Source organism: Acinonyx jubatus, chromosome X (assembly GCF_027475565.1).
Source record: "Acinonyx jubatus isolate Ajub_Pintada_27869175 chromosome X, VMU_Ajub_asm_v1.0, whole genome shotgun sequence".
In the NCBI taxonomy this organism is placed as follows: domain Eukaryota; kingdom Metazoa; phylum Chordata; class Mammalia; order Carnivora; family Felidae; genus Acinonyx; species Acinonyx jubatus.
The window spans coordinates 20,496,793-20,523,585 of record NC_069389.1 but is presented as its reverse complement, the minus strand read 5'-3'; the positions used below and the strand labels follow the sequence as shown (position 1 = coordinate 20,523,585).

The following is a 26,793-nucleotide window of genomic DNA, read 5'->3' as shown; positions in this document are numbered from 1 at the left end:
GAATAAATACTAAAATGGTTCCTTTTGTATTTGGAGAATTGGTCCTCTTAAAAGATATACACATGTTCCCATCACTGAAAACATTTCCTCTTAACTAAATCTCATTACTCTAACATTATTAATCATGTTATTACTCTTTTCACTCAACTGCTTTCTTGGTGGAGTGGTAGACATTGGTGAATGTCTAGGAGAGTGGTTCTCAAAGCGTGGTCCCCAGACCAGCAGCATCAGCATCACCTGGGAACGTGTTAAGAGATGCCAATTCTTGCCCCCACCCCGGAGACCTAGAACCAGACACTCCAGGGGTGGCGGTGCCCAGGAGTCTGTGTTTTAGCAAGTCATCCAAAGTATGGCTAAGTGGGCATGTATTTATACACATAAAGTTTAATAAGTATAAATCATGACGCACATTCTGTAAAGCTGCAAACACATACAGGTCACATTGAGGTAGAGTACTAGAATGACAGAAGGCAAAAGACATATGTATTATCAGCTGCTAATGCTGACATCTGCCTGTTATGCTACCTTTCCCAAAGCCCAAAATACTCTATGCCCTTCTGAATACTTAGATTACAAAATATTTTAATAAATTTTACCAGGGCCTACAATTTCTAAATAGGGAAAGAATCCCTGAAGAAAATATCACCCATCTTAGCAGATGTTTTCATGTGTACTGAAACAGGTTCAAAGAAAACTTTGTATTCAGCTCCCCGGCTCTCTCGAGCTAGCTCTGAATCTTCTAACTAGCCCCAAAATCTATTTTCATGTCTCACTCATCTGCAGCAAGCCTGAGGTGCCTTGCACAGAAGCTGAGATGATCGTAGGCATGCCTGTCCAGGCGCTAGCCCACCACCCTACTTGTGATTCCACTCTGGGGGTTAAGAGATGTTTCTGGGAAAAGATTCTCTTTAGCTCATCTGATGTTGCATACAATAAAACTAAATAATCTGACTTTGCTGCACAAGTACAGTCACTGAGTGTTCCTCAAGGAAAGCAGAAAATGGGCTGGAGTGGGACATTAATTTACAAAGAAGTCTCTAATCAACTCTCCTGGGAACATGCACAGAAGGCCTTGTATATTAAAAGCCAACAGGGAGACTGATATTTCCATACTGGACTTAGAACTGTTATTGAAGAAGGAAAGCTTCTTGTAACAGGCTGGATTTTATGAACTCTGTGGAGATGAGAGAAGGGCTAAGCTACTGTGCTAACCGGCCCCGCACTTGACATACGTTAGCAAACACACACAAGCCTCCTGTACAGATGGCGGTGGAATACCAGAGGGATTTTCCATACCAACGTGAAGTAAGAGAGACTCTATTCCACTGCTACATGTGCAGTATCACTAGAATGTTCATGGTCATAATGGTACATGGCTACAGGAATCTAGAGTAGCGATAGAGCTATTCCTACGTTTGGCAAATGGATTCCCTAAGCAGAAAGGATTCGTCCTTCATCTAGTCCAGCTTCTACCCTGGCTGCCGATAGCAGGATTGTTATCAAAATAGGATTTAAAGTGACTTTTAAAGTGAAAACCACCCAACAGGGTTGTATTTTTCACATGTTTGTATGAATCACTTTCTTTAAATACTTTAATAACCAAATAATTAAGCTGAACACTTACTAAAGGCAAACAACATGCTGGACCTGTATTTAAAATGTAGTTTCAATTCCACCTCTCAGGGAATGAATATTCTTATGTGGAAGATAAGGAGTGCAAGAGAATGAGCATGACTTTAGGTGCCAAAGGCTCAAACGTGTTAATATATAAGATTAAGTAGATTTTAAGGGTGGAGGAAAGAAGAGAAGAGGAAGAAGAAAGGGAAAGAGAATGGCAAGCACAGGCCAGTCCCTCAGCTCTCCGGGCTGGGCTGAGCTATCACTCAGCTTTGAACCCCTATGGCCTAGAGTAGGGTCTAATGCACTTAAGGAGCCAAAGAAATCAGTTTGTTCCATTTTCAACTGACAGAATGAAATTCTGTGGTATCAACATTCATTTGGATAGCTCAACACTCTAGTTTCCCTCAGGCTAGGCTGCCTGTGAGAGTCCAAAACTACTTTCCTTGCAGGAGGCCAATAAACAAACCCGGTGGCAAAAGAGAAAGGCAGGGGTCAACTCGAAGCTGTCCCCTTGCCTCAGTGCTGCAGGAGCACCGTGCCTCAGGCGGCCCCTCTCACCCTAGGAGTCTCCGGGTGTGCCCACTTGGGGTACTGCAAGTAACACCCACCCTGTCTCTTCCATGGGATGTTACTGTAAGCATCCTAGGAGCCCAATGTTGTAAAACTACCTTCCAACTGTAAAGACTTGTGAATAAGTGTAATCCCCATGAACATGCACTCGGGCCTTCTTTCCCGACAATATACAGCCCAGTATCTGGGGGCTTTTCTTCCTGAAGGGATATTTAAAATATTTCATCGGGGGGGGCGCTTGGGAGGCTCAGTTGGCTCAAGTCATGATATCATGTTTGTGAGTTTGAGCCCTACATCGGGCTTGCTGCTGTCAGCACAGAGCCTGCTTTGGACCCTCTGTTCCCCCTCTCTCTTCCCCTCCCCCACTCGTTCTAGTTCTCTCTCTCTCTCTCTCTCTCAAAAAAAAAAAAAAAAAATTAAAAAATAAAATATTTCATCAGAATGCTGTGAAGCCATTGCCTAGTGACGGATTACTCTGGGATTGTGATGGGATCCATCTGACTTGAAAAATGGAAAACAGGGCACCTCCTCTGTCCTTTCAAGCAGATGACTCCATGCTGATGGCAACAACTAAATACTGACAAGATAACCAACCATCTTGGTTGATGAAAGATAAACATCCGGTAAAATTACATTTTTTGAACGATTACGCATGCATTTAAAAAAAATTCCATCATCCACTTTCTCTTGGGGAACTAGGCTTTGCTTCTGGAAATCAGAATCATCAGAGAATTCAAAGGCACCATTACTCTCTCACCTCTTCTGTCGCGGCTTCTCAAAGTACCTGACTTTGGGAAGCAGTGCCATGTGTCCAATTTTCATCCCCAGATGACCTGTAGTTCTACTGTGCAATAAGCACTTTACAAAATATGTAAGAAATATGTAAGCCCCGCCTGGAAGCTCCAGAGCAAGCTCCAAAACAATCCAGAACATCTTCTATACTGACTGAGGAATGAAAACATGAGAACACGACCTGCCAATAAACAACCAAAATGACTCTCCCTGTTTGCCCACAAAGAGAAGCCCAGCATTATTTAACCTTTTCCCTAACATGGACAACGTTAAAAAATACTTCATTTATAAATTTAGCGGACTCAAAGTGAGCGTGGACTGGAAATGCCACAGCGCACTGCCATTATGCTCATAATTCAACTCTCTGTTATTCAATGCAACCTAAGGGGAGCTTTTGTAAAGCACAAAACATGAACTACATATTTCTGAAAGGTCAGGGGAACACTGGGAAACAAGAAGAAAGTGAATTAGCGAAAAATGAATTCAGTGCAGATTTTTACATTAGAAGTCAAAGTTAATACAGTTTCTTGCTAAGAAGGTACGAGCGATCTCTCAGAAACGGTGACCTGTAACGTTAAAAGAACTTGCTAAATATTTCCCATAACTGGATTGTTCCCTCCACAAGGCATATAAAAGGTTCTCTTTTTCCTCTGTGTGTACAGTCTGTTGTTTGCTGTAAAAAAGTAATTCTCCGAAAATGCATTTTCCTTCTTACTAAGAACCCCAGTGACTCAACAGCTAAAAAAGTGGAATCTATGAAAGATGAAAAAGATTTAGCTTAATATTAAGTTCTACTTTCATTACCATTAAAATATATTTTTTCAAGGTCACTAGAAACGTTAATATAAATTACTGCTTTAAAAAGAGCATGGATATATATTTTTGGATAAAATAAAACATCGTACTTTGTAAAGTTTTCACGTACTTAAAAAAATACAGAAAGTCATTTCAAGTAGAAAACTTACATTTTTTCCTGAAGAACAAACACATTAAATTAAATCCTCAAGGCCAAAGAGACACAAAGGAAAGACCAAGTCCTTATGACAGTGTTAGGAAGCCAGGAAGCAAGGTACAAATGAAACTAGGATTTACTGTGTAACTTTAGGTCAAAAAGATACAGAGTTGAAGATTATCTCCAAGGTAAAAATTTCATGAAATAAACAAAAACGAAGAGTCTTAACAGCGTAACTTCTAGAAAACTAGAGGATGTCCTATGCATGTTTTTGAAAACCCACTGAATTGAAAGGGGGAACAATGAATCATAATTTTATTGGCTAACCTACAAAAATCTTCAAGAAAATAGTGAATGCACGATCCACCCAGATAAAAATTAGAAACGTCAAAATAATTATTTCTACAAGCTTCAAGAAAAATCAACCGTTTTATCGAAATAATGATACTATATAAAACAAATACGAGCAAATGTGAAATTACCACTCAAAATAATTTTGTTTCTTTTGGCCGCATACTCAAAAAACCAGTTTCCAATCAATAGTAGCATTTTAAAACAAATGAAAAAAATTATTTTGTCATTAAAGTAGTGCATTTAGGCAAATGTAGTCTATTTTAACTAGTCTGTTTTAAAATAATTTAAGAAATAAGAAGTATAAAGATAAAAAAATCTTAATATGCAGTTTGGTAAAGTTCAAGTCAGTCTTTGAACAACACGTTTATCTATCCAGTAAAGCTTGTGTTAATGCGATGTAAGAGTTTCGCAAATTCAACTTTAATGGAGCATAAAAGTGCTTTTGCTTGAAAGTGAGATCATTTTTAAAAATTCAAAGCATGATCACTTTTTCTTTTTTCGTAGGAACAATCTGATACAAGCAGCAAAGCTTAAATAAACTAGAAACATTTCAAATGATCCATAAAGGATTAATAAGCACTGCAGGAAGTCCTATAGGCTCAGCGTATACATTTTCCATCTTTCCCCCCCATGATGGGCATGATATGAAATTCTAAACAGAACTGAAGTTTCAAAGTATCTGAATGTTAAAGGGCTCTCATGTTGAGGTGAGAGGTTGCAACTCAGGGCTGTCTAATTTCAAACGGATCAAAATCACGGTGGTATTTAGGACAAGAATCATTCAAATTTGCACATTCAATTAAAAGGGTCTTCTTGCTGAGGGTAATAGCCAGTGGTCAGAAGAAAAGTAAGGCAAAAGGAGTAGTGGTAAGCTACAGGCCACTAATATAACAAGAACAAAATGACAGCTATTATTTTGGCAGAGATAATCTATGCTGAAACACAAAACACACGCACACAATTTCTTTCAATACAATTTTCTTGTCTTCCCACTGACTTCTGTGATTACCACAGAAAGCAGGGTTCTAAACACATTTCTCAATTGAATCCTCAATCAATAATAGTAAAAAATTCAGATGGAAGATATGGGAAAATGCATTATGGCATTAGTAACTGTTTGCAAAATAGGCTGAACTTCTCCATATGCACAGAAGTTGATAAGAAGAAACCTCAGACACCTAAAACAGAGACCTGTCATCCCAAAGCTCAGTCGCACTGCCTGTGTTCATAAAATTGAAATTCTTCTCATTCTTAGGTTGAGCAATCTTCCTTTCTGATCCTCCTAACTACTAATTCTTCAAGAATAAATAGACCTCATAAAAAATTCCCTGCTTTAAATAAAAAGGTAAACAGCCCCCCAAAACTACAAAGGCCTATTTTCCATTAAAGATAAAACAGCCAGTTTTCTTTATCTGTAAACATAATTACGACTCTGTAAAGGGTCCAAAGCTGAAGTCAGCAAGACCGTGGCTTTTCAGTAAACCCTCAGGTTTACTCCGGGGAGTAGGGGGGGAAGCAAACACGGGGGCGGGGGGGGGGGGGGGGGAGAGGGGGTGCGGAAATATTCCTTAGTTTTTACACCAACTTTGTAATGTGCATATCTTTCAACCTCTAGTGTTTTAATAGTTCCTTGACAGAAGCATAAATTATTCATGCTACCACAATGAGATTTACTTTCTGAAAATGAAATGCAAATAGTAAATGAGAAGAGTGACATTTAACAATACCAGTGAACGCTGGGATCAACAAGAGAAAAGCTGAAAAACAGACAAACAAACAAAAAAAAGAGTATGTCTCAAGTTAACAGTCTTATGTGGGAGTTAAAACTGTCAAGCTTTCGTGTAGCGGCCATCGCTGAGAATACAGAGGGCCCTTACTAAGGTTTACCATTAGCAGATGGGTAAAAAAAAAAAAAAACAAAAAAACAAACCGCAGTTAAGGCAAGTAAGACTTCCATAGTGATAAATTCAATCATTTACTGAACACCTATTTTGTTCTCTGAATTTTCTAGTAACCTGATAGGGCAGGATGCAAACTGTCACTCTTACATGGAAGACGCTTCCTGAAAAGAGAGTGTGGGGTTTGCATTGGAGAGGCCCAAATTTAAATCCCAACTCTACAGCCTAGTCTCCTTCTAACACTGGCTGAGTTTCTTACTACAAGATTCAGCGTCTTTATCTGTAAATATGGAAAAAATATCACCCACCTCACAGGGTGGCTACAAGAATTAAATGATAGCATGTATGTAAAAAAAAATGTTTAGCCAAGTGTCTGAAAGCTCAAAAAATACTAGCCTTTCTCCTTTCCCTTGCTCTCTGCAAGTCTACGAGCTTATAGGGAACACAATTATTTGCCAAATGAAAGAACATAACTACAAGAGACAGTATTAAAGAAATTGTGGGAGAAAAGTTATACATTCAAAGTTCTCTAGGAATTCAAAGGAAAAACAAGTTGTAATGTCAATAAAAGGCTTCCCACAACTGAAATCAGCTTGGGTCTTGAAGGTGAGAAAAATTTAAACAAAGAGAGATAGGAAGTGGGTGAGGACAATCCTGGCAGTTAAAAAAAAAAAAAGAAAAGAAAAGAAAACAAGAGGGGGGGGGTTTTCTTTTAATGAAATCATTGTTTCTCCGTATGGAAAATCATGATTTCGACAGTGGCAATGAATGAGAGAGCATGTGGGGAGCAAAGGCTGGATTATAGAATGTCTCAAATGCCAGAATAAAGACTTGGGCCCTAATTTTGTATAGGCTTAATTAAACCACGACAGCACCCACGAGTGTGTATAAAGCATGTCTATTATATTCTAGAATGGACCATAAAAGACGATAGGGCTAAGGTCAAAAAATGGTCCAAATCCATTTGGCTTACCGGCAGTATTATGTAACCCATAAAGGGCAACCATGCTGAAAAAATACAGAGTTCCAGAAAAACAAACATGAAAGCTGAAAAATTTGAAGAAATGATACCGAGTCATCAAGTACAGAGCTGAAAGATATAAAAGAGAAAGATGAGTGCTATTTACAAATACTCGAAAGGAAACACAGGGGAAGGTACTTGTATTCACATAACGTACAACACGGGTGGGTAGCAGGCAGTGAGGCCTAGAACAGAAAGAAGAACAGAAAGAAGATCAGCCATGGGGAAAAACTTCTGAATGTCGAGCCTGCGAGGATGAGAAGACGGCCCAGCAAGACACTGCAGCAGTACCATTAATGCAAAATATTCAAAAGACTTTCAAAGCACAGTGGCAGAAAGATAGGTCTCTCAAGATGCAGTGTTTTCGCCTGGGTGACCCGCAGACGACACGTTAGTTCTACAATTTATGACTTTTGGATTAAAGCTGGGAGAGGGGGGTGTCCTTCCAGACATGGAGAGCCCTTAATGATAGCACAGCTACAAAACTGCACAGTGATCAAGAGTTACTGAACTAAGAAAAACCTCGGCAAGTACTCCCTCAATTATTTCAGCCCTTGGGCATTTCGATGGGAAACTACTCATTGATATTATTCTTTTTCCAACATTCATTTTATAGAATATCAAGACAGAGTCAAATGTTGACTTACTATGGTAAATAGAGGGGAAAAAAGCCTGCTTTGATTTCCTTTCCTTTATTACCACCTTGGTTTTGTGTTTTAGAATGTCGATTATGTTTGAAAAGAGGGTGGAGGATGGGGGGGCATGCTCATCCCTTCAATGAAGACAAAAGAAAGCTATTTCATTCTGCTGTGTGAGTGTTACCCCCCATCCACCGCCTTAAGTCTCTCACCATCATACTGAACTGTGACTTTCCACAGGGTCCTGAAAAATGTACTATATTTTACGTGTGATTCTAAAAGAATTAGAAGGCAATTACAGGGAAAGGAAAAAAATAGGACAAAAATATTTTTGTGTTTTTAGACCAGCTAAAATTTTCAGAGTTGAAAATGACTAGAGAGGGAAACTGTTAGGTATTCAGAAGGAAAATGTGAATGTTTTCCCAAAGGCATTATTAACAATTAATAATCATTACACTGGTGCCTTGTTTACCTGACCTTGTGTAAATTCAGCAGCCTGGTAATTAGACCCATATTTTGCACATTTGTATATTTCCATGCATAGATTTGACTCATTCATTCATCCATTAAAATTTGCTTGACAGACGTAGATGAATAATCAAGCTACAATTTGTATTTACTGGATTATAGAAAATTGCCCAAACTGTTAAGTTCAAGGAAAGCGCATTCTTGTCTCTCTCTTGTGACTGATGTAAAAGCAATTACACATCAGAGGATTGCCCCAAAGCTCTCAGAAGCAGTGGCACTGCTTTTGCAATCTGGGGTCTTTAACAGTATCTTTTTTTCTGAACATAGAGACTGCTAAAGATTAACTCTAAAAGAAGAAAGAAAAGTATCCCTGCACCATAAGTTTATCATTTAACTCACTACACTGTAATTTCACATTAAAAAAGCAATGCGCCAATCAACTTCTACATCCAAAACAAACAATAATGCAGCTTTAGCCCATAAAGACTGTACAGGCAGCGGAAGTTTTGAAAATGAGAAACAAGCAACTTTTGGGGGGGATAGGTTTATGACAAACACTCCACCCCCACTCCCTTTAAAAAGCAAACATGAACAACAAAACTTGACAAAATCTCTCCCCATTAGCAATCAACGACAAAGGCACTGTAAGATTTCATTATTAATGTACTTTCGTGCAAAGAAACAGAACACCCTTTAGTGCTAACTGCTCCCTAATTTCTGCTGGCCAGTACTAGCCAAACGTGTGGTCATGTGGAACTGTATTTTACACCATGGTACATTGTTTTGCTTTTGCAGTCACTAACCGAACCATCGCTAATACTCGTTTTCTGGTCCAAGGTACAGTACTTCTTTTACACAGCTGAAGACACAACAATTTTGCTGTCTTAAATCCATCTCTTCGAACTGCTTATTTTGATTGTCTATTATAGAAGAAAAGGAATGATTCTTGACTTTTATAAAAGTGTGTATAACCAAGCATTACCAGATTTTTAGAACCTCTTACGTCATAAATCAAATGTTATGAAAATAAATATAAAGAAGCAAGTATATATTTTACATAATCTTTGCTATGGACATTTAGCTCCGGAGCTGAGAAAGAAATAAGGATTACTTAGAACCTGTTTTCATAAACATTATCCTATCCATTTATGCAGCTCAAAATGCAGCCTGAAGCAGATTCTCTGGATAGGCAACAATTAGACATCCTAAAAGTGCCTCACTTATAAATTCAACAAAGAGGTTTCCCAACCTTCCAAAATATGCATCCACTTCTTGTCACATTACCAAAACCTACTCTGTTTCTTTCCCACAGTCCAAGTTTTCTTCACACAAAACAAACGTCGTGAGGCACGTCGAGCAGTGACTTCTATAATGATGGACTGCAATCACCTAAAAGATCGTCAAGGAACCAGGCAAAGCACTAGCTTAGAAACTATGTTGCTCTTACAAGCCACGTGCTTGTCAACGCAGAAATGGGAATGCGTAGCTGCTGGTGTGTGTGACCTGATGGAAAAGTCGGTGTCCGCTGAGCCCATGGCATTGTAATGGGCGCCTACAGGGTCTCGTGTCAAGACCCGGTCCTGCAGTTTAATATAATAAAACTTTGAGTCTGAAGCCTAACACAAAAGCTATTTTCCTGATTCTTGGCCTCAACTGAAATAACGGGTGGGGGGACTATTTCCATATGATTTTGAAGTAGAAGGGATATTGCTCATACAAAGCTACTACCCAGTGTGTGTCTCGGGTGATTCCCTTTTCTCTGGGGCTTATTATCTGGTCGGTTCGTTGTCTTTTGCAAAGTTCCAAGAGTTGCAAATTATGCTTCACTCTACCTGTTAAAAAAAGGGGGGGGGGCAGGGAAGAATAAAAAAAGTATAGCTGTTCTATCAACTGTTACTGATGATGTGAAACAAAATGTCATCTAAACTCAAGCCTGTTCCCTTGCTTGAGTATATTCCTGCAGTGTGGCTTTTACTACCAACTTCAGAATGGAAGGGAGATACTATGTTACTATTGTCCCAAAATATTTAATTCTGTATCACAAATTCAGGTCATCTTTTAAACCTATGATGAGCTTTTCCAGGCCCCCTCTGGAAGTCTAGATTTCACATTCTATCATCAGCCACTTTCCTACCTATACTGATTTTCCCTAACACATGGCAAGCATCACTGAGCAAATGACGACAGGATAAACACAACAACTCTCCAACAGGAAGCAAACGCCAAGTAGGCCCCGTTACTCTTCTGCAAGAGTGCCTATGTGTCCGCTACAGATAGAAGAGCACACAAAAGCACAAATGTACCAACACACACACACGGTGCTAAGGGCTTCTCAAAATTGTATGTCTGGGTACTTAGTTCTGCTGCTGACAGGAAAAGACATGGGCACCCAGTGTTAAGACGAACCCATGCAAACAGGAGTCTGAAGACCAGCACTGCTGCTAAAAAGCCCATTTCCTGGTCATGGTCCAGGGGGCAGGAAGAGCGCTACTAGAGAAAAGGAAAGATCAACACCACACCTTTGGTTCAAGAAGCAAGGACACTTTTTAAGGTGAAAATACATTTTCTGTGTGTGTGTGTGTGTGTGTGTGTGTGTGCGCGCGCGCGCGCATGTGTGGGGGGAGAGGCAGGGAGGGAAAGAGAGAGGTGCAAGAGTAAGTTAAACTTCTGGAGATTAGTAAGGTGTTTGAAATGTAAATTATGAGAAACATTAAAGAGGATGTTCCAGAAAATACCATCCATTAAGTGTAGAGTCATACTTGGTAAAAAAACAAATAAATAAATAAGAAGTCACTACTACATTAAACATAAACACTGCTGATGGTCTTTCTGAAGGTTCCCAAAGTTCCTCCTTTATTCAGATACTTAAGTCCTGTGTCTGCCATGTCCCTGGCACTATGCTCTGCTTCAGGGACATGAAGCAAAACACAGCCCTACACAGCACAGCTCGTGTTCACAAGGGGCTCACAGTCTGGGCAATAGGTGCTCACAGAGGGTTACAGAGCGCACGGGAGAGAGGAAGCCATTCTTCCTGGGTAGCTGCTGGCATAGACACTGTGCCACTGAAGGCGTGAGAAGCTCACACAGTGGGCCAGTGTGAGTGGCGGGGTGTGGTTCTAAGCAGAGGAGACGAAGGAGTGAAGGCCAGGCAGGAGAAAAGCACATGGGATCTTTGAGGAACACCAAATTATCTTGTGTGGAGGGCAGAGGACCCGCAGTGGATGGTGAGGAGGGAGAAGGGGGAAAGACTAGCTTTTCAAGATTAACACAACACTAAGGAATTTGGATTTTCATCTGCAAGAAATGAAAACCCACTGAAGGTTTTTAAGCTGAAATGTGACATTACTAACCCTATTCTCGAAAGGTAATCTGGAAACAAGTGTAAAGAATGGACTGATAAGGCCACAGACCAAGACAGGAAGATCAAGGAGAAAGCTCAGGATAAGATAATGGAGAACTAAATTCAAGTAGTGAGAATGGAGGAACAGGCAATGTAACGGTATGAGGAACACACAATACCGTGATAGCCAACGCAGACAACCTGGGGGCTTCTATTATCCTGAGCTGGGACATACTAGAGGACATCACTCTGTGTACCTCACAAGATTACTGTGAGGAACAAATCAACAAAGGCTGTGAAAATGCTCTGAAAATGGCAATGCACAGGGTAATGTAAAATGTATATTAATGTAATGAAATACTATTTTAAAACCATTTGTCTCTTTCTTTAAAGCACATTAAATGGGCACCTGGGTGGCTCAGTCGGTTAAGCATCTGACTCCTGGTTTGAGCGCAGGTCATGATCACATGGTTCGTGAGATCGAGCCCTATATTGGGCTCTTGTGCTGACAGTGCAGAGCCTGCTTGGCATCCTCTCTCTCTTCCTCTCTCTTTGCACTTATCCCACTCATGCTCGCTCGCTCTCTCTCTCTCTCTCTCTCTCTCTCAAAATAATTTAGAATACATTAAATATTTTTGGTAGGTGAGATGAGAAAAAAAATGGTGTTTAGGGAGGATGGTTCTGATAGTCCTACAAGACAGGGAAGTCAGTTAGCAACATTTTCAAAGTTCACACAGGAACCCTCTAAAAGCTCAAAATATCTCAAAACAGAGAGAGTATTCTATTCTCATTCAAGCTGCTGCTGCACGGTGAGTTAGTTGCAGAATTCCACTACTGTTATCTGATTCTCCCAAGGACCACTAGCAAATGCAACCTAGGGAACGTCCCATTTATTTACTGTAAGTGAATTTTTTAAATAAAAATTATATATATTTAAGGCATACAACATGATGATTTGATATACACGGTGAAATGATGACTACAGTCAAGCCAATTAACATGTCTTCTCATAGAGTTATCCCTTCCTGTGTTTGATGAGAACACCTGGAATCTACTCAGCAAATTCCCACTCTTCGATACAGTCTCACTAACTACAGCCACATGCCACACACCACATCTCTAGGCTTCACCCTACGCAACCACAACTAGGTACCCTTTAACCAACACCTCCCCTGCCCCATTTTGACTTCTGGGCCCTGCTAGTGGAGTTCTAGGCCTGAGAAAAACTACACACCTCATACAGATGGGAAGCTGAAGCTACTCAAATAGAGACTATGGTGAGTCACAGTCACGATCGAGAGGGTGGTGACAGGACTGCATATCACAGAACCACTTCAGATTGTTGTCAAGTAGCTAACTCCTCAGCATACACAGGAGTGGATGAAGCCATGAGATCATTATACAGAGGGTCTCCTAGAAGAGATACAGGGAAGATGACATTTCTACACATAAATACTCCTAAGCCTAGGCTTATACAATCCTAGCCATAACAGAGAAGAGACAAGGTTGAGCAATGCTAAGTACCTGCCATTTGCCAAATGTCAGTGATATGCCATGAAAAACGTGGACATACTAAAGACGCTATGGTTTTTTTTCTTCAATAGCATTATTTGCAGTCACATAAGAACTCATTTTGTTTTAGAAATGTAATTCCTTTCTCATCTATAAGAATGTGTTGAACTTGATACAGGTGTGAAAGCATATACCTTTTCATAACTTCATATACAGAGAGAAATCTTACATGTAATAATAATCAGATATTTCATATACAGAAACAACATTTAAAATACTTAGTGGTTATTACTGTATTACATTAGAATTTACCAACATTTGTTTTTTTGAAAGTTTAGTAATCACACAAGGGAACTTCTAGAAACACCAAAGTCCTTGCCCACGCTCAGAAATTCAAATCTAATGTTCCAAGGTGTACTAAGCCATCAGGTACTTGTTTTAAAATGTACTCGGGTGATTCTAATGAACAATCAAGACTAAGATCCACTGTTTCTGCTTAATACAGAGACAAGTATATAATAAAAAAGAAATGGGGATGCCTGGCTGGCTCAATCGGAGGAGCATGCAACTCTTCATCTCAGAGTTGTAAATTCAAGCCCCCACAATGGATGTGAAGATTACTTAAAAACTTCAGAAAAAAAAATGCCATGATGAAAAATTCCAAACACAGCATTTTCAGAATGTCCTATTTTTCTTAAAATGTTCCCTTGGTTTTCATAAAAATGTTTAGGGTTTTTAAATGGCTGGGGCAACATCGAGATTTCTAAGATGCAAGTACTTGATTCTCAAATACGACTGGAGTCTGTTCCATTTCGTTTATTAATAAGGACTATATTAAAATTCATTGCTTCATTTTTCTTTTCTCCTTTAAGCAGCTTCATTGTTCTTTTTTAAAAAATATTTATTTATTTATTTATTTATTTATTTATTTAGAGGGAGAGCACACAAACGAGTGGGGGAGGGGCAGAGAGAGAGAGGGCACGAAAGAGAATTCCAAGCAGGCTCTGAACTGTCAGCACAGAGCTCATCTCAGGGTTTGAACTCACAAACCCATGAGATCATGACCTGACCTAAAACCAAGAGCCAGATGCTTGCTTAACCGACGGAGTCTCCCAGGCGCCCCAGCAGCTTCATTGTTCTAATGAAAACAATACACGCTTATTGTGAAATCTTCAAAAAGAGAAAATATAAAAAACATAAAAATCAGCTGAACTTTTCGCCATTCAGACATGACTTTTGACATATGGGAAACATCCTTCTAGAAATCTAAGCATGTGCATGCACACACATACACACATATTTTACATGACACTCTTGTGTTTTTATTTATTTAAAAAAATTTTTTTTAATTTTACATTTTTTATTTTTGACAGACAGAAACAGAGCACACGTGGGGGAGGGACAGAGAGAGAAGGAGACACAGAATCCGAAGCAGGCTCCAGGCTCCAAGCTGCCAGCACAGAGCCCGACGTGGGGCTGGAACTCACAAACCGTGAGATCATGACCTAAGCCAAAGTCGGACGCTTAACCCACTGAGCCACCCAGGCACCCCTTTCTTCATTTAAAAAAAAAATTTTTTTTAAGGTTTATTTGTATTTGTGAGAGAGAGACACACACAATGTGAGCAGGGGAGGAGCAGAGAGAGAAGCAGACACAGAATTCAAACCAGGCTCCAGGCTCTGAGCCATCAGCACAGAGCCTGACGCGGGGCTCGACCTCATGAAATGTGAGATCATGACCTGTCGCTTAAGTCAGATGCTTAACTGATTGAGCCACCCAGACGCCCCTACGTGACACTCTTTAAGCTGGTGTTTTTAAAAACTCAACAGTATTCTGTAGCCAAATATCAGAGCCAAAAATAAAGATTTATAAAATAAATTTTAAGGGCTGCATATTAACTATGCATTTATATAGAGTATTTTTAATGTTTCATGAGCCCTCAGTATTTTTTGAGAACCAGCTGATTCACCTGTGATTCTCTGAACTACAGAAATAGCAGACTGAAAAATTACACAACTGTATTTTGATATACTAAGAAATTGGAAAACAAAATTTAAAAAAACTTTCTCCAAAACAAACTCCTTACGTATAAACCTAGCAAAACATATACCTGACCTGAATGCTGAAAACTACAAAATGCTAATGAAAGAGAAAAAAAAAGACCTAAATAAATGGAGATACATACCATGTTCATGGATTGGAAGACTCAACATAATAAAGAGATCAATTCCCCCCAAAAGTAATATATAGATTTAACACACTTCCAAGAAAAATCTCAGCAGGAATTTTTGTTGATAAACACAAACTGACTGAACTTCTATGGAAAGGGAAAAGAACTAGAAGAGCTAAAGCATTTTTGAAAAAAATAAGATGGAAAATCACACTACCTAATTCTTTCTATAAAGCTACAGTAATCAAGTCTGTGGTGTTAGTAAAGGAATAAACACAGAATACAGAAGCAATCCAATGTGGAGAAACAAGTCTTTTTAGTAAGTTGTGTGGGAACAATTGGATTATATAGTCCAAAAAAAAAAAAAAAACCCACTTGTCCTAAGCCTCAACTTAAACAGAAATGAACTCAAAATGGATCAGAGATCTAGATGTAAAATCTGAGTTTGTAGACAAGACCAAAAAGCATGATGTATAAAATGAAAAAATGACATACTGGACTTCCTCAAAATTTAAAAGTTTTGTCCTGTGAAATGCACATTTAAGAGAATGAAAAGACAAGCTAGAGACTGGGAGAAAATATTTGCATATCACATATCCAACAAAGAACCTGTATCTAGAATATGTAAGAAAACCCTGAAAACCTAACAGTAATAAAAGAAACAATCCAAATAAAAAACGGGGAAAAACTTGGACACTTTGCCTAAGATGATGTAAGAGTGGCAAATAAACATATCAACAGGTTGAAAAATACAAGCATGAATATAAAACCACTAACCATCAGGGAACTGCAAATTAAAATCATCATGAGATACCACCACACCTATTGGGATGGCTATAATAAAAAATGCCAACAATACCCAGTGTCAGTGAGGAGACCTAGAAACTGGAACTCTTATAATATGCTGCTGGTGGGAATGAAAAATGGTATAACTATTCTGAAAAACAGTTTGACAGTGTCTTAAAAGAGTAAACATACACTTTTAGCCAGCAAATCTGCTAATGTATTTATGCTAGAAGAATGAAAACATACCCTCACAGAAAACCCTATACACAAATGTTTATAGCAGCTGCATTCATAATTGCCAAAAACTGGAAACACCTTTCAGTGGGTGAATGGATCAAATAAACTGATATATACAATGGCATAATAGCCAGCAATAAAAGGAACTAGGTGAAAGAAGGCAGTCTTGAAGGCGGTGTACCATAGAATTCTCACCCGTATGGCCTTGACAAGACAGAACCATAGTGACAAGAACAGATATAGCTGCCAGAGTCAGGGTGGGAGGACAGGTGACTAGAAAAGGACAGCAAGACGGAGTTTTGGGGTCACTGGAATTATTCTGATTCTTGATTGTGGTGGTGGCTACATGAATCTAACAATGTGCTAGAATTTGTAAAACAACAAACTCTGCTATAGACGTGGGTGGGTTGAAATGGATGCATATTTGAAAAAAAAATGAATGCATATTTGAATATAGGAAAGTTAAGTGATCCTTTTAAGTGGCTCAAGACCTAGGTCTAGTTTCTAGAAAGCTGGGACAGTGAACATAATTACTTGCGTGCTGAACTGCTGCTCATGATATTAAGGTTGTCTTCATGATTCATTGCAAGAAAAGTAATGACTGAAGATATCACTTCATTTTCTTTCCCAAATCCTCATAGCTAAAATTTCCAATGGAAATGTCAGAACTTTTCTCCAGCATTCTTTGTGGGAATTGCCCTTAGTATTTCATTTTATATTCACAGATCAAGTACCTACCCAACCCAGCTAAGCAAAGAAACACACACATTACAAAGTTTCATCTTGCACATCTCTGGGAATGGCAACACATTCGCTATGGTGGATCCCAGATGGAAGAGAAGGACAGGAAATATGGTGCTTTGTAAGCAAAAGTGGTACTGACCAAGATAAGATAGCCACCTAAAGGAACTGATTTTAAAAGCGTAACTCACAGAAGAAGCATACGGTAATTATGGGAAAGGGATATGGGTGACGGAAACGTTCCATACCTTGACTGTGGTAGCGGTTACACAACTCTGCGCATTTGTCAACACTGAGAACTGTACACGCAAGAGTGAATTTTACTGTACCTAAATTTAAAGATACATTTTTAAAATGAACCAATACCACTCACCCCAAAAAGTTGCATACTTGGAAAGCAGAAATAGAGTGTCATATACCATATGCCATTCAAGATAATGGATTTTTGAACAGTAGAGTACAAAAAGTTTATTGGTATGGTTTCAGATTCCACACTGAAAATAACCTGTAAGAAACCACCACATTACAAGGTTTGGTATAGGGACAAAAGAGAATACCCACAATTAATGGAAAAGGCTATTAAAATACTCCTACATTTTCCAACTACGTTATCTGTGGCAAGCCAAATTTTCTTCATATACTCCCGACAAAATAACATATTCCAACTGACTGGATGCAGAAGCAGATATGAGAATTCAGCTGACTTCTAAGCCAGATGCTGAAGAGATTTGCAAAAAAAAAAAACCAAAAAAACCAAAAAACCAAAAAAAAAAAAAAAAACCCAAAACAATGTAAAACAATGCTACTGTTCTTACTAAATTATTTTGCCTTGTAATAGTTATTTTTTCATAAATGTTGTTATAGAGTAGGTTCATTGTTACTTATAAAGGAGTTAATACTTTGTAAATGTGTCAGTTTTAATTTAAAATCGAGTAAATGTGAATACATATAACCTACATAAATGAAAATGCTTTGGCATCCTCAGAAATTTAAGAGTGTACAGGGTTCCACAGACCAAAAGGTTTGAAAACCACTGTGCTATATCACTGCATATACTCATCAGCATGAGAGTCTAATTTGCTGTGAAATTTTAAGCGGGCCTTTCTTGAATCCAGGTTCTCCTTTGATCTTTCTTTGCTGATCAGTCCCTAAAAGCAGTGGCTCTTGAATATCACTAGACAGAAAGCTGTAGTTGAGAGAAATTATCCTAAGATGACCTATGATGCCATCCACATGGTTTCTAAATTCTTAGTATACATATGGACATAGATCCCGGGATATGGGTTAGTTTGGGTTATTTTCCTGGCACAATTTTTGGACATTCTTTGCTGGTGGATGCACACTGATGGCCTGCTACCCTGGCCAAGAGCTCCTGAGACCTAGGCTAGCAAAACATCTAGGTTCCCAGCAGCCTGAAGAGCCTCTCAAAGAGCCAAAGAGCCTGAGCACCTATGCAGCATAAATGAGGCCAGGGACTTTCAGCAAACAAGCAGGATGGTGTACTTCACAAAATCAGCCACCTGACTTACAATATGCTGCAGCAGAGTTAAAAAAAAAATTTTTTTTTGAGGGGGTGCCAAGAGTCAGATGAGTTTTTAAAAACATCTTTCTTTTATTTATTTATTTATTTATTTCGAGAGAGAAAGAGCACAAATGGGGAAGGGGCACAGAGAGAGGGGGAGAGAGAATCCCAAGAAGGCTCCACACTCAGTGCTGAGTCTGATACGAGGCTCAATCTCACGACTGAGAGATCATGACCCAAGCGGAAATCAAGAGGTGGGTGCTTAAGTGACTGAGCCAAGTGCCCCGAGGTGAGTTCTGAACAGGACAAAAACTTACATACTGCTTTTCAAGATCAAACTGAGACCAACACATTATAGCGTTGGTATAAGCATATGGTAGAGCCACTCCTGACTTACACGAAGCACAAAACAAACCAGTACCCATCAATTACAAAACACTGGTGCTCAAGGGCGCCCGGGTGGCTCAGTTGGTTGAGCACCTGACTTCGGCTCAGGTCATGAAATCCCAGTTCATGAGTTTGAGCTACGCGTTGGGCTCTGGTGCTGACAGCTCAGGGCCTGGAGCCTGCTTCAGATTCTGGGTCTCCCTCTCTCTCCGCTCCTCCCTTGCTCACACTCTTTCTCACTCTCAAAAATAAACAAACATTTAAAAATATATATAAAAATAAAATACAACACTGGTGTTCTAATTTTTATTAGTATTGTTTTTCAGAATCCAGGCTTTGAGAATTTTTCTCTAGTGTCTCTGAAAGGCAGCTAAATTAACTCCCTCATGAACAGTTACAGGGTTATTCCTTTCAACAGAACGCTAAGCGAGATGGCATGATGCGGATATTTGTATCTTTAACTATCCATTTCCACATGTTAACCGCAACATATGCTTTCTAGGAAAACCAAACATGAGACATCCGTTGTCTGAGGCGCTCTCCTCCCTCTCTCGTTTACATGTGCAGCAGAAAACACGTAGTTCTGTTTTGCTCCTTGAAGTCCAGAAGGTCAACGGTGTGAAAATCTCACTTCTGAAAGGTTAAGTGAAATCTGTTCTGGTTCAATTTCTTACTCTACTACAAGACAGGAGCTCTAGACGACTGGAGTTAGACCTCAAGTGGAGTTTTTCCTAAATATACAAGGTTAGAGAAATGAAACTGAAGAAAGGAATTCTACTGTTTTGGCACAAGCAGTTTGCTGCTTTTACCTGCTTGTTTTCAGATATGTGACAACTCCTATGGCATTTCCTCAGCATTTCAAAAAACCTCCAATCTTCCCTTCAGAGGAGGCGAACCGTATCACAAGTTGCTAAAACCCCAGGCTTCCCTTCAGCTGCCGGGCTAGCCCTTTGCTGGGGGGCTACAATCAGCTTTTTGGACTCTCACCCCAGTCAGCCTCGCGGCCTGGCCTACCCGCCAATGCTAATGCCTGGGGCCTGTGCGGCCTCCTCCCGGAAGGGTGACTACAGTGAAGATGGTGAGCAACCGGTTATTCGGGAACAGATGTCTTACCATATATACTGGGCAGAATGCTGGACGGTCCCCCAGTACGGTCACAGGCCTGATGGTATTGTGACTTTACAGAATCACTTGATAGCACCAATGTCTCCGAATATATCATGAACCCATTTCGTAGCATCTTTCTGAGCACGTATCAGGGTGAACACAATACCGAGTGCTGGGCCCCGAAGTCGGGGTCCAGTGTCCTTTCCTTGCTTTTAATCACTTCCTCAAGCTGCCTTTATTAGTGTCCGTTCCTAAGGCTCACTTTAGGATCCTATGTAACAACACTGAAAAACGAATTACCACAGTGGCCAACTGCAGGGAGAACCAAGAAGAAGCGTGGTGTAGAATCATTCTGAACTGGATGGTTGAGGCAAGGCAGCAAGAGGACAAAAGCTTCTAATGGACACCTCTGAACAGGCGGTGAGGCCCCAGCCCAGGTCTGAATCTCTGGGGGTTCTGACCATATGCAGGAACATAAGTGAGCCATGTTCACCTACCATATCTCAGGAAGGAATAACAAGCGCTAATAATGCGCACTCCAGGGGTGTCTGAGGGCTCGGTCAGTTAAGCATCCGACTCTTGGTTTCGGCTCAGGTCATGATCTCGTGGTTTTGTGGGTTCAAGCCCTGCGTCAGGTTCTGCGCTGGCACTACAGGAACCTACTTGGGATGCTCTGTCTCCACCTGTCTCTGCCCCTCCCTACTAGCGTCGTCTCTCTCCCTCTCTCAAAATAAATAAATGAATTTAAAAAATAAATTAAAAAATAATGTGCACTCCAGGCACTCTCTAAGCACTTTAAATGCATCCTCCCAGACAGTCCTCTGTATGAACTTACACAGCAGGTACCATGACCATCGCTTCACAGGAGAATGAAACTGTGCCTTGCAGAAGCTCAGCAACTAGCCCAAGTCACACAACAGGCAAGCGACTAGACAGGAACCCTGACCTAGGTGTTTGAGTACAAACCGCACAGTCTGTTGTGAGGCTAGCAGCAGATGGTCTCAAGACTGACAGAATGACGACGCGCTAAACTTGCGGAACACAACGAAAGGACAGGCAAGGGCCATGGCTGTACCTGCCCCCACCTGGGCCAAAACAAAAAAAAAAAACAAAAAAACCAAAACCTCAGGAGGAAGAATATGCAAACGTAGGGAAAGGCATGGGCAAGGCAGGAGCTGTGGTCCGAGCTCAAATCATGCAGGCAGCTTCAGGGTCAGTCCGTGATACACAACACTGTTCCCTGCAGTCAGAGCACCTCAGAATTTAGTGTGGGTCTCCTGTGAGTTCCTCAAGATCATGCTCTGGTTCTGAGCCTTCCCGGACAGGATCCACGCCACAAGATTAAGATGAAATGAAACCAAAGATAAAGAGGTGCTGTGCTAACTAAAGAGTACATGTAAATGGTTCTTCTATGAGGGACGAGTCGGGTGGCATATAAGGCTCTACCTGATCCAATTTGCTTTTGAGAAATCTTTTATAATAGCTGATATTCATACCCTGGTAAGCTGCTTTTGGCATGTCTCAGGGGATTATATTAGAGCAATTATTCACTTAGATTTGTACAACAATAAATTTGCTTACAGTGACATTCTACTCCAACCACCACCAAATTCCATTTCTTGGTTTTTCTGTGAGAACCCACCATGGCATAGTAGCGACATGTTATACGTGACTCAAAAATCACCTTGCTTGATATTCGTACCTAAGAAAAATAAGCCACCCACTAATAAAAACACACTAACACTCCACCGATGGGCCTGCGGCTTCGAATACCACATTTAAAAAATGTGATTGGTGTCCGTGGTGTAAATGTATGCTTGGCTTGTCAAATGGTGGGGAGCAAGAAGAAACATTAATTCTCATTATGTTCTTTTTTGTTTTAATGAGATTTAGGATGCGTTTTATGGATTCCTCCAGAAACGATCCTTCTCCCAGCACTGCTGGGCAGCACGGGCTCGGCTGCGTGCAAAGCTGAATGAACGGGGTGGAGATGTACTGCTTCCTTGCGTGCCTTCTGCACCACTTATAATTATGCTGTTAAGAGTCTTTACAAAAAAGAAACCCAATTTATCCTTTTTAAACGTTCTAAATATAAATGCAGAGGCCAGGAAACAAACAGGATTTCCAGTAGTGCTGAGAGTTTAAACTATTTGAACTCACATACCTGTGACACTACTGCATATTGCAAGCGCTAACCTAAAAACTAACAGCCCGCATCACCACAGGTAGGAAATGAGAAATTTTGAGGGTTATTGAACACCAAATATTTGCAGAGGAACAGGAGAGAGTTACTGAACATCACCGCATGGCTCTACAACCCTTGGATCCACCTGCACAACAGAGCTCTGTCATGACACGCTGCCACATTTGCAAGAGAAATGAGAGTAGCCATGCTGGTGATTTACACGGGGGGGGGGGGGGGGGGGCACGGCAGGGCGGGAGGCTGCTTGCTCTCTCATTTCTCAGATTTATTAATTCCTCAAGTTCTGCGTATTCCTCAAGAAATGCTCTTTCGTCAAGCACAGTGGGACACCATGGACTCTGTCGTCTGTGACTCTGAATGAGTACATATTGTGCTGGAAAAAATAGTTTAACCAATATTTCACCAAGTTCTCCTTGCACTTTTAATAAAAGGTACCTCCGACTCAATGTCTCCCTTAACGTTATTTGTGGTGGTTGTTATTAATTTTGTCTTCAAGAAATGCATATCCATTCCAAAACTAAAAGGCTTTTATTTCTTGGTAAAGATGGAAAAAAAAAACCCAGTTTACCATGGGTTCTTCACATACTACAAAACATCCCACTCCACTTCCCGGACATGTGCCATCTCTCAGAGGCACCGACAGCCACCACACTGACGCTCAGCATCGGTGGTCGAGTGCACTCCCTTCTCTACTAGGTGCTTCCCCACATGTGAGGTTAACAAAGTCTCTGCATCATGAGGCAACTGACACTGGACGTTATAGTTGGAATTCCTCAAAAAGGTAGGTCCAAAAGACACTTTTTAAACGTGACTTATGCCACAATTAATATACTAAGGAGTAAAAGGGAAAAAATCAGGGAAAGAGTGGGAGCGCGAGAGGAAGCAGAGAGCAGCGTAAGACTGCTATCGGGACAAGGAGTACTTTCCTGCACGATGTGATTTTGCACCATGATGAAGATATTTCTGCTCTGATGCCTCTTTGCCGGATACTTTGGGGAGAAAAGAAAGTAAAGCTATGAGGTTGCAGATCAGCATATAATGAAATCAGGAGTAATCGGTGACATAGAAAACGGAAGACAGAGTAAACAACTTTGTCAATGTTCTCATGATTTTATTTGATGTGGCATTTTGTGTTAACCTGAGAATCTTGTATACTACCAATAAACCTTCTTCTAGTATGACAGCACTGTAAGAAAAGAATTTAAAGGAAACACATGAAAGTGTAACCTTTTATTGGTTCCTTTGGTTACTAACCACTAAAATATACATACTACTGAGAGCAAGGGGCTGTGGCAGAGATCACAGGTGAACCACACAAGAAAGCACAGCCCGTCCTCAGAAAGCTTCCTTTAGGAAGATTCTAAAACTGTAAGACCAAAAGCAAATTTCTAAGGAATCCAACCACCAATTTCTGATCCAAGCAACTGACAGTCATCATATGCATGGCAGTGACTAGTTGTTCCAAGTTATGTTTTCTAGACGGAGGGCCGGCAACACCTTTACATTAAAAAACCACGGTCAAGTGCTGTAAGTAATGCTCCTTTACAAGCGGCTAGAAAGGCTACAAGGCTGGTGAGAGATCCGTGTTGTCCCACCGGAACTCTAAAACCTGCATAAGCAAGTCATCAGGGAGAATTTAGGAATGGATTTCAGTTGACAATGCACCTTTAGAAACAAATGGCTCTTTTAAGTATTAAAATAAGGGTTCAATGAATATTATAACTAACAGTACTTGAGAGGAAAGTAAATGACCCACTATACCCTTCCCAGGTAGCAAGAGGGGTCAGATTTCCCATTTATCAGGAAGTCTTCAGGGTAGACCGCAACTCAATCTCAGACTCTCTTCGGTGGCTACTTCGTGGACAGCCGAGGAGAACACTTCAAACATGAACCAGCTAAACAAACTTCCCGGCAGCACTTGACAGAGCTACACCTATTCTTCCCATTTCCAAAGCAGTGGAGAATTAATTACCAGTTCTATGGATCTATTGTAAGTATAATAGACTAAAGAGCTATCACAGACACATTTATTGTAAAAGCACAATCCCAAGAGTGTCTAGTGGAGGGCCAAAACGATTAACACAAATGCTTTGTCAGATCAAAGATAAAACCTGCACCGCCCAACTGAGGAATGAATTCGAACAGTGGGTTATCTTTCAAATTAACCAGGGCAGTTAGTGAGGAAAATTTCATGAAAGTGTAATTCTTAGCCTTTGTGAATCCACACAGCAGGCATTCTGCCAGCTGACAAGATGATGAAATTTTCATGCTTAAAAAAAGCCCTCTTCATTTCCCAATTTAGATTAGCTAGTGTTTCTCTCCCTTTATGTGCGTGTGCGTGTGTGTGCGCGCGCGCGCGCGCATGTATGTATTTGCTCTTCTGGAGCAGAATTTAAGGGGAGAGGAAACACGTATCAATTTTTCACTGTAAAATTGAGTCTTTCAAAAACATCCTTAAAAGCTTAGAGATATCGTCTTTAAATGGGCTTTTTGTGATTTTCAAAAAAATACCAGTTCAATTTTAACTTTGTATAGAGGAACCAACAAGGACCAGGGCACAAAATAAACTGTGAATTAGAGCTTTCTGTGATACCTCCAAGTCTTTCAATGTTTCCATCAGGTCCTGGGATAAAGCACTAGAGTTGTTTTCCTCCTAGGCAATTAATGTATTTAATATTCTTACTTGACGCTTTTTGGATTTCTAATGTACACTGAAATGTAAATGTCCTAGGAAATAAGAGTTCGAGGGATACAATCACTGCTATGTGGTGAAGAGAAATTCTCCACGGAAGTAAACGATACTAAGACATTAAATGATATAGATTCTCAGATATGCAGAATTTTGAATGTTTGTTACACATTTATTCGGTCAGCACCATTTATTCATGACAGAAACTAACAGGGTATGTGATGTATTTTTTTGAAAAGTGATTTAGAAGCATATATTGTTACCCTGACTTCTGTCCCTTTGTTTTTGACAACATGATTTCTTGATAACCTAGAACTATGTTCCTGGGCAGGTAGCATTTGGTCAAGTACCACACTCTTCCACTGTCTTCCTAAAGCTCCTCACCTATGGAGATGGCTTCCTTTCTTAATGTAGGTTGTACTCCCCCTGCAGTGATTCTAAGACAAAAATGAAAAACAATATGGACTCTTGTTCTCAGTCCATGGACAACTTTTATGCTCAGTACTAGTATTTAGCTTGTGAAACAGGAAGAAACCTTTTTGGTCATTAGCTTCAGAAAACAGTCACTTTATCTCAGTACTTATTACCAATATCCTTGTCTCCAGTACAGTTATTAATCTCCAGCTGGATGGCCATCGCTACCATATATCACACTGAACTGTCACCAGTAGCACGTGAGGCAGAATAACAAAAGAAACTCAACACCACGTCCCTCCATCAGCAGAAGTTCCTTTAAGTGTGGGGACAGGAAAAAGAGAACAGTCTACAGTGAAGTAGAATCTAGAGGTGTTTGAGCATTCTGTATAAAAGCTCTAATCATGAGACTATTTAAGACATTAGTTCAGCATGGGGCCATAAAAAGAACGAATAAATGGATTTCTTTCTCTCCCATGCAATTACATATGACTAAGATCAGCAAGTAGAGAAATACGTTCCTAATTTTGAGGACAGTCGTATCAATCTTCAACTTCGGGAGTGATTATTTGGGTATTTTAATTAGACATCCCTTAGAAAAATCAATCAAGTGGGCACTTAACTAGAGGGAAACTGTTATTTGTTGTTGAGATGGCTGGTAGACAAGACAATTAAAGCAAATACTACAGAAGCTACAAAAACTACAGAAACGTTGGGTTAAAAGTCTGGATGCCTATATAAGTTATTTAGCTTGGAAAATATTCATATACCCACCAAGACCACCACCACCACCAGCCATACAATTCAGTTAGAAATCGATCTTTCTGTGAGAGCAGGTTGCTAACTATATAGAAGATTCCTTTTCTGTATATTCTCAACTTAGTCAAAACAGATTGTCCTTTCTTAGGGGAGGCAAGAGATGAGTTTCTTCTAGTATTAACATTTCCATGGTAAAGATTTTGATAGACTAAACACGGAGAGAAAGCTCAGAATTCTTCCCTAGAGTCAAGAATCATGCTCTGCTCAACGAGGTCTGTAAATGAGGAGATGAATAGTTTTGATTTTGGCTCTTCATGCTAAATAAAGGCCTAACATTACATGTGCTGAACATTTCATCTACTGAGGAATGTGAACCCACAGATAACCGTTATTCCTATCCAACTGTTCATTAAGTGTGGCACAGGATTATTCACTAAAATGTTTCAGATATCCCAAAATGTAGTCATAATTATTATTTTAAAAATACCTTCACACAAACCTACTTGGGTATTTTTGACAAATACAAATTATTCTACTCCAAAATTACAACACTTACACTCTATGTTTCTACTCTTCATCCTAATGACCTAATAATCAATTTTCATTTCATGAG

The 26,793-nt window shown here is 40.0% G+C and overlaps 1 protein-coding gene across 2 annotated transcripts in view; it reads right to left on the bottom strand.

Annotated features, from left to right (window-relative positions):
• The window catches only part of POLA1 (DNA polymerase alpha 1, catalytic subunit), a 290,976-nt gene that overhangs the window by 114,565 nt on the left and 149,618 nt on the right, over positions 1 to 26,793 (bottom strand). The window lies entirely within an intron of this gene.